This window comes from Monodon monoceros, unplaced genomic scaffold (genome assembly GCF_005190385.1).
Source record: "Monodon monoceros isolate NGI ecotype Baffin Bay Population unplaced genomic scaffold, NGI_Narwhal_1 Super_Scaffold_11, whole genome shotgun sequence".
Taxonomy (NCBI): Eukaryota; Metazoa; Chordata; class Mammalia; order Artiodactyla; family Monodontidae; genus Monodon; species Monodon monoceros.
Genome location: NW_021703767.1, coordinates 64688895 through 64698487, shown reverse-complemented (window position 1 = coordinate 64698487; position 9593 = coordinate 64688895). Strand labels below are relative to the sequence as shown.

The window sequence follows — 9593 nt, the reverse complement described above, 5'->3', positions numbered from 1 at the left end:
AGAACTGTGTCCTAGCCTTCATTCTGCCTGTTCCTAGCTGTGTGACTTTAGGAAATTCAGTTAGTCTCTCTAGTTGTTCGTTTCTTTATTCGCAAAATAAAGATTTATGAAGATTGCCTTTAAGGTTTCTACCATGCTGGTTGTTTTTTCATAAAACTCATGATTCATTTCAATTCTTTAAAGCTTTTTTGGGTATTAACTATGTGCTAGGCACTTCAGATAAGACAAATATAAGATATTATGGTCTCAAATAGCTCATCACAGGCAATATGCAACAGAAGAGAAATATCTCAGAAGAGAAATGTCTCAGATACCCTGTATCTGTATGGACAAGGGACCGGGACCGATAAATCCTATCCTGGAGGATTAGGGAAGGTCTCTCTGTAAAGGTGACATTGGGGCACAGTTGTGAAGGATAGATAAGTCAGTATGCAGACCAGGAAGAGGCCATTTCATATTATTATGTAGCTCAGAAGTCTTCAGCCTGGATGTTTCCAAGCCTTCCAGGCTCTGGTAACCTCTTTACTTCAATATTGAACTCCGTTCTCTGGAGGATCATCAAGCCCTTGACAGAAATGTGTGTGTGTGTGTGTGTGTGTGTGTTCATTAGGTAGGGGACATTTATTCTCTTCTAACTCACTCTACACTGAGAGATGCTTTGCAATTTTGCTGGCAGTAACCTTAGCTCTCAGAACCTGAAACTGTTGCCCTCAGTTACCTAGCCCCACCTTTCCTCTTATTTCATCTCTCCAAACACCATGCACACAAGGTTATTAAGCACAAACAACTTTTACTGAAAGTTTGGGGAAAGTGGAGGACAATTATTGATAGCAGAGGAGGACAACTTTATAGTAAATGTTGTAGAAATCCCTATTTCAGAGAACTGTTTAGGGCCTTGCTTTCAATTACAGGAGCTTCTCTCATCTCTCTTCATGTCTCCACTGTTTTCCCTGAGGGGGTCCCATATAAATCCCCAAATTCCTAACCCTGATTAGGCAGAGCAGTTCGGCTTCTCACTCTCACTCTGCTGTGCCCTGGTAGCTTGACTTTCTTTACTAAAAGAACCCACGAAAGGGGCTTCCCTGGTGGCGCAGTGGTTGGGAGTCCGCCTGCCGATGCAGGGGACGCGGGTTCGTGCCCTGATCCGGGAAGATCCCACATGCCGCGGAGTGGCTGGGCCCGTGAGCCATGGCTGCTGAGCCTGCGCGTCCGGAGCCTGTGCTCCGCAACGGGAGAGGCCACAACAGTGAGAGGCCTGCGTACCGCAAAAAAAAAAAAAAAAAAGCACCCACTAAAACTTAGTGTTTTAAATAATCAGTAGAAAAGAATTGGGGGCACATTTACCTCTGTGACTTATTGAAGTTAGAATCTAAAATAAAATTCACTTAAACCAGATAGATATCTTCCCTCTCATGTTAAAGTCTTACAGTGAGACAGTTCATGCTGTGGTGGCCCTGTTCCACAGAGTCTACAGAGACCCAGGCTCTTTCTATCTTACTGCTTCATTGACCATGACCTGTATTTTCAAGGTCACCCCATGATCCAGCATGGCACCTGAGCTCCAGCTGTTATAGCTGCATTCTAAGATGAAAAACTGAATAATAATGGGGCAATGGGAAGACATAGCTTTCTCTTAAGGAAGGTTTATGGAAGCTGCCATGCCATTAGCTCAAATTAGCTATTTATATCCCATTAGCTGGAATTTAGCCTGATGGTCACACATCAGACATAGCTACAAGGGATAAAATAAAGCTACAGTTATCCTGGCCACATCCCCTGCTAAAACTTGAGCGTTTTATTGCTACAGACAGAAGAAGGAAGGGATATTCAGGCATTTTAGTCACACTTTCTTTTTTATGATGCAGGAGGTGGAAAGTAAAGGCTCTAAGTAGCTTGTCGCTTGTCTTGATAGTGACTCTTTAATCCCGTTAACATGATTCTTTGTAGATCCTTCACAGTTTCTCCAGATTCCTCTTAAAAGATGGATATCAAAACTAGGCACAGAGTTGTAATAAGAGCCTCACCAAATCCTTAATCTCTGTTTAGTCACTTGCCAAATAGGAGCCTTTTCTTTTACCATCATTGGTATTACAGTCCATTGTTTTAAAGAGCATGAATGAATTATCTGTTTTGACAGTCTTGTTTTTTCTTCTGTTGTTATTTTTGCGTTGTGTGAGTTTAATACTCTTTTCTTTGAAGACTCTCTCATATATTCTTTTTTTAAGTTTAATTTTGTACCGTTTCCCTTCAAGCTCTTTTTAATGAGAGCATTAAATCTGAACAAGAGCTAAATTGTAAGGGGTTTAACAGAGTAAGTGTCATAACAGCATTAATAAGGCCATTCTGTGAGAGCCTGCTGGTTATATTTGGTTCGCCTAGATATAATCATTCTTTTATTCCTTCGAGAGATGTATATCGCGTGCCTTCATTTTGTGTTTGTGCTGAGCACTGTACCTGCCAGGGCCAGGACATGAAAAAATGTCAAGAGACATGGATCCTGATCTCATGGAACTTACCTTCTAGTGGAAGAGATATAATAACAAAGACGAAGAAATTATTTGCCTCTTGTAATAGAAGCTCGAAATAAATTAAAAAAAATAAAGGATTCTGCAATAGAGAGTAATGAGTGTGGAGGGCTACATAAGAGAGGATGATTTCAGCATAGGGCTTTTGAAATAGGCAGCATTGAAACTGAGACTTGACGGATGAGATGAAGTCAATCATGGGAAGAATGTGGGGAAGAGCAATCCAAGCAGAAAGAATAGCAAATGCAAAGGGGAACAACTTGGGCCTTTGGAGATGCTCATGCAGGACAGGGTGGATGGTGTGGGATGGTATGCCAGGAGGGTTAGTAAGCTCTGCTATGACGCTTGCTTTCAAAATGCAAATTTCTTTCAACATGATTGATAGGGAATAATTTGATCTTTACATGGATTTTACATTTGCTTATGTGTGGTTTTGCCTGAGAGGAACACGAGGTAAATGCAGAAAACTGCACCCAGCTGAACCAAGCAGTGTCGGAATATACTAAACGCACAAATGCATATATCTCAGACAGTTACCAGCTGCCTCAATTCACCATGTGTGTATGAGTCACACCCTTCCATCCATCTGGTATTATACCCTTTCCTCAGATTTCAGGTAACGCTCCTTCTACCACTTAATAATTCACAAGCTGCAACTCTTCTGGCATCCTCTTTTACAAGCAAACTTCTAGTCTTTCTAGGGTGAAGTGCAATATTTATTGTAGTATATATGTATTTCTTAACCATTTAAAATGTGTAATTAAAACTGTGCCACCATTTTTATTAAGTTCTTACCTTTATTTAATGTACCACTGATGACATTTTTGAGTGTTGTGACCCTATCCCCATGTTTTCCATAAACTCTGTGGCTTTTATTGCATGTTTTTTATTCTATAGCACGTTTTAGGAATCCATGTGTTGCATTAGCAGAACCTATGTACTAGGGGAGGTTGGAATAGACGTGGGGCAGATCCTTATACATAGCCTTACAAACTACGTAAAGAACTTGTATTTTTTTTCTGGTTGTAATGAGAAGCCTTCAAAAGTTTTTAAGCAGGGGAGTAACATGATACGATTCGTGTGGTGGTATGGTTTATGGTAAGGACTGAGAGTTGAAGCCGAGAGACTAGTTGGGAGCCTGTTGTAATGGTTCAGGTGAGAGGTGATCGTGATGTAGACTGATGTGGGAGCACCAAAGTTGGAGAGGGGTGTTTGGGGTTCAGCTATGGTTTGCCTTGTAGGGATGCTTGTCAGCTCTTGCTTACGGCCAACACCAACTTCTAACATCCGGACTGCATCTTTGGCTTCAAACCTCTACAATCCGTGGTTAATGTGGCCCCATCTACGGAGACACCATCCATTTCTGAGGGAATCTAGGCCATTCTGTTGTTTCTCTGCTCCAGTACTAATTACTATACAATGCAAAGTCACTTTCAAGAAATGAGAGTGCCCTTGAAGGTATCTTTTGTACTCAAAAATGCTAACTTATTTTCATTAATTTCTATTCTTTTCTTTTAAGGTACACTTAGGATTAATAAAATAAATTACAAGACACAGTGACTTGAATCCTGCGATGCTTAAGGAATTAACTGAAACAAAACCTTCCGAAAACTCTGAGAGGCTTGCCGAGAGGCCCATGATACCAGATGCCATAAACCAGACAGCATAAAATTCATATCTAGAAATACGAGAATAATAGGAGGATTAATTTTCAAAGTCTGAGAGGGATTACAGAGTAGTGGGGGAAAATCAAAATGACTCTTAAAAGAACAAATCTTGTCAAACTAATCTAACTTTTTTCCTACAACAGCATGAAAGTTATAAGGTAGCTCGGTACTTATTGTGCTTTTGATTAGGCATTTGAATGGCATTTTCCTCAACAGTCTGGGCAAAGTGATTTTGAACATTTTCTCCCTGGGGGGTACCTGGAGCAGAGAGAGGCCTAGCTCCACAGAGTTCCTGATGAGTCCAATCATCAGGGGAGGGAGGGTTTAGTTCTGAGCAGATGGAGAGTAAAATGTCTCTACTGAGGATCCACTTTATGAGTAAAAGCGGGGCAGGCCAGTCTGACCATGAACATCTACAATTATTGAATATCATTAAGGTAGGAAGGAGTAGACACGGAGGTCACGACTGGGTCCTGTAACTCACCTGTCACTCTACTCGGTATATTGGGTTTTGAAGGCTGGGCCTAGGGTGTGAGTAGTGGGGAATAGGATGTCAAAGGCTGAAGACCCAGTGCTTCTTGGGTTTAGTCCATTATCCTCTGTCTGAAGGAGCAGGGAACACTGTCCTGGGGAATCAGATGTACAGAAATGTTGGAACTGGGGATGATCTTGACATGCTTGTAAGGTGAACTTTTGTTTTCCCCCAATGTAGTTGCAATTAATTAATCACTAACAAAGTCAGGCAGGATAACAAACTACCTTAATGAATAAATAAAAGTCATTTGAAATTAGCAATATCCAATTACATACAGATAATTAAAGCACAAACTTTGTATTCTACAACAGGGTAAAAGAAGGGTAAATACTGCTTCATTTATTCATCTCATCTTTTTCATTGTTCAAGTTTAAATTTGGGATTGTGATTATAAAACCTGGTTTAAATCATCCTTGGTGACAATATTATATAATTTGCAAAATGGGTATGTTTTTCATAAAACAAAAGCCTTTGGGGGAATAAAATAAGTAACGATTACAACTTATTAAACGCATACTATCTGTTAGACCCTGTGTTAAGCATGTTTTTAAAAATTAATTTATTTACTTTTGGCTGCCTTGGGTCTTCGTTGCTGCATGCGGGCTTTCTCTAGTTGCGTTGAGCGGGGGCTACTCTTCATTGCGGTGCATGGGCTTCTCACTGCGGTGGCTTCTCTTGTTGCGGAGCACGGGCTCTAGGCACGTGGGCTTCCGTAGCTGTGGCTCACAGGCTCTAGAGCACAGGCTCAGTAGTTGTGGCGCGTGGGCTTAGCTGCTCTGCGGCATGTGCGATCCTCCTGGACCAGGGCTTGAACCCGTGTTCCCTGCATTGGCAGGCAGATTCTTAGCCACTGCGCCACCAGGGAGGTCCCCGCATGTTTTATTCATTATTTAATTTAATTTTTCTTCCCTAGTATAGGGATTAGGAACCTGAGGCTCAGAGAGGCTCTATAACATACTCAAGGTATGGTTTTTGTTTTTGTTTTTTTTTCCAGTATTGGCTCTATTTGAAAGAACTACACTTGAGAAGGTACCATGTTTGAACACCCACACTGCATCAGAGAACCCCAGAATGGGGTACTAAAAATAAACACTCCTCCCCAAAATACACACAAGTGCGCTCATGCACACATACACATATGCATCCTCTCAGTCCAGAGTTAGGAAATGGTAATGCTAAATGAATTCTGTAATTAGTTCACTCCACCACTAAAAGAAAAAAAAAGAAAAGAAAAAAAGAAAAGAGGCCTCTTCTCTGAATACTGTGAACAGTTTTGGAAGTGGTACCAACTATTCATCTCTTCCATTCTTCTGAGGACAGGATACTTCTAATATCTGGGAATTTTTTTTTTTCTTGGGGACAGAGGTAGCTTGAGTCAGATGTGATATTTACGGCTAGTTTTGAACTATGCTTTGGCTCTAATGCTTTCATTTTTTCTGGGAGAATCAGAGGCTTACTGTTTGGCCTTAGGAGTTGCGTGAACCGTGGAGATGTGTAAGGGTAATCCTGTCTGTGATCAGGTTCAGACCAGTCATAGTAATCAGCACACTGCATACCCTGTCCCACCAGCTCCTGTCCGTCACACCAGAGCAGGCCCTGATTGGTCCATCTCCTGCAAGGCTGTTACAAGGAAGCAAGAGCTGCTTGCTGGCATTGTTATTTCTTGCCAAGATGCAGTAGAAGGAATAGGGGCAACAATTATTTGTTCAACTGTTTTATCTTTTTGCTAGAAACAGGATTTTGATTTTAAGGGTTTGTTAGCCCTTAGGAATAGAAATATTCTTTTAGGTAGGTCTTGCTGAATGATACAGCGGTATATTTTGTTGATGATATTAAAATATATCAGATCTAAATATAGTCACTATGATTTTACTTCCAGCAGTATCTGCCACCTTCTCCCTGTCCTCAATCCTGGAGAGACTGTCCTAACATAAGAGGCCGTCTTCTTTTATTTTTCGTCATTCTACACTTATTAAGAGATTATGGTTACAAAGGGAGCCTTAAGAATTCTCTTTCAAGTAGCAGAGCTGGGGTTTGAACTTGAGTGTAGCTAATATTGAAGTCCATGTTCTTAACTGTTATCCACTTCTACCTCCCAGCAAAATGACTATTCTTTAGGCTTAGATTTTAGATTTAAAACTAGGAGTTGAAGCTTTTATTCACTGAATATTAGTAAAACCAAAACTGAACAACGTTATATGAATATCTATGCTTATGAAACCTTTATGTAAATTTATGATCATAGTGACACACATACACATACACACACATATATGTCAAATGCAGGGGTTTTGTCCTGCCACTTCCTGCTAGGATAGAATGTGTGTGGTGTGTGTGTGTGTGTGTGTGTGTGTGTGTGAATTAACACTTCACCTGGTGGAAGTTTTGGAAAACAATAACATTTTATTTGTAAAACTACAACTAGAAAGATCTGTTTAATGAATCAGAGATTGGTTTAAAGCTGAACATCTTTTTAGCATTTTTCTAAGTACACTTGATATGGAAGCAAGGGAGCTTGTTTTTGTTGGAATCTCAAGATATGGGTTCTCATCTGGCAAAGTAGCCGACTGGCTGGATGACTTTGAGTGATCATCTTACCTTTATACAGGATAGAATGCTTCTAGAGTGACTTTGAGCTCTGAACATTCATACATTTGTGAAAGTAATCATCTCTACCCTGAAACATATAAAGTTCTCTCTTTAACTGAAGAAACCTATTACGATATAAGCAAAAGTGAGGTTTAGTGACTTACTGCCGTAAAGGAGAATACCACACAGGCAACTTTGAAATGGCAGCACATTAGGGAAGTGATGTTGTTGTTGTTGTTTTTTTTAAGAAGTTGAATATTTTATTAGTAAACTGTTTCTTATTTTCCTGCAAGGCTGTTGCTTCACTGTATAAAAATAGCGCCAGCAAACACAGTATACTGCAAAATTAAGAGAGTAACGTTCTTCACTGGACACTGTACAACTAACAAACTTTTCTCCACTGCCATTTATTTCCAGTGGCAAGTTCATTGAGTATTTTGACCCAAATCCAGGGATGGCTGTAAGCAAGTTACAATATTATATAAGTTAAAATAACAATGTTATCCTTGAATTACATAATTTTCATAACTAGTTTTACCACAGATAATTTCAGGAATTCTGAGTATTATAACTGGAGACTAGCCTAAAAGTCATAGGTGTTGTGAAAAAGATGCAGAGCGTTTATGTGAAGTCATTAGGAAGTTAAGGGGTACTTTCTTCAGGCAACATTGTTGCAAGTAGTTTCTTTTGCTAAAAGTTGCTTTTTAAAAATCTATCCACCACTAATTTAAGACAACTATACTAGATTAAGTTGTTTCAAACTAGTTTATTTAGGGGTTCCATTTTCACTCCTCAATAGATTTTATGTATGTCTCATATGCTTTTTCACTCATTAGTTCATCTAGTTCTGAAGGGTTACTGAGTGTCATCTTGATCAGCCAACCATCTTCATAACAAGATCTGTTGACAAGTCCTGGATTTTCTGCTAGAGCTTCATTCATTTCAGTTACTTCTCCTGATAGAGGAGAATAGAGTTCAATAGCAGCTTTCCCACTTTCCAAAGCAACAAATTCCTCTTGTTTGTTCAGTTTTTGTCTCAACTTCAGGCAGACTACAGTAAACAACATCTCCCAGAGCTTCCTGTGCAAAATTGCTGATTCCCACTGTTCCAACACCGTTTTCTGTTGTTACCCATTCATGTTTGTCTGAATTTACGACCCGACAGCAGAACGGGACCGGTGTGCAGCGCCCGGACGGCGCCCGCCCGCGGTCCCCAGGGCCGTGGCGGGCAGGGCGCGTTGGGCGCAGAGATGGCGCGCAGGCTGCAGACCGCGGCCCGCACGCTCCGCGCCACTCGCAGCGCCATGTTCGCAGCGGAAGTGATGTTTTTGATTGCATATGAGTTGGGGTTGGAAGTTCTTAGGGTAGAATATCAGAAGTGGGTGAATCTCTGAATTAATCGATTTCTGAAGGCAAGTGTTGATGTCAGTGAGGGAAGGTTGTAGACGAATAAGGGAGTGTTATGTGAATCACAAGATGGGCTTGCTTGTAATTGTATAGCTAACGGGCTCGGGTGTTCTAGTTCTCACCTACATACTGTATCAGTCTGGGTTCTCCAGAGAAAATGTGTGTGGTATATATTTTTATTATAAGGAACTGGCTTATGTGGTTATGGAGGCTCAGAAGTCCTAAGACCTGCAGGAGGCAAGCTCGAGACCCAGGAGAGCCAAAGGTATAAATTCCAGTCCTAGTCGGAGCCTGAAAACAGAAGACAGATACCCTCAGTCAGAGACAGCCAGAGAGAGAGAGAATTCTCCCTTATTGCTCTTTTTTGTTCTATTCAGGTCTCCAATTGAATGAGGCCCACCCCACCCCTCCCACATTGGGAGGGCAATCTGCTTTACTCAGACTACCAATGCAAATGTTAATCTCATACAGAAATACTCTCATAAACACACCCAGAATGTTTAATTGGATATCTGGGCACCTGTGGCCCAGTTAAGTTGACACATAAAACTAAGCATCACGATACACACCATTTTGTAATGAACTGCACATTTCTCTGCGACTTTTTGGTGACATGAATTGTGACTTGCTAGTAACTAACATTGCAACTATACAGTTGACCCTCCATATCTAGGGATGCATCCATTTATATAAGGGACTTGAGCATCTGCAGATTTTGGTATCTGTGGGGAGTAGGTAGCAGCTCTCCTGGAACCAATCCCTCACAGATACCTAGGGATTACTGTATGTAGTAGGGGCTTAATACATGTTTATTAAAGAGTGAATGAACAAATGAATGAAAAGAAGTTGAAAGAAGGCTCTGGCGTAGCT

The 9593-nt window shown here is 40.8% G+C and overlaps 1 pseudogene; it reads right to left on the bottom strand.

Moving 5' to 3' along the window:
• Window positions 1-8101: 8101 nt before the first annotated feature.
• Window positions 8102-8622, bottom strand: LOC114891342 (annotated as a pseudogene).
• Between the last annotated feature and the right edge of the window lie 971 nt (window positions 8623-9593).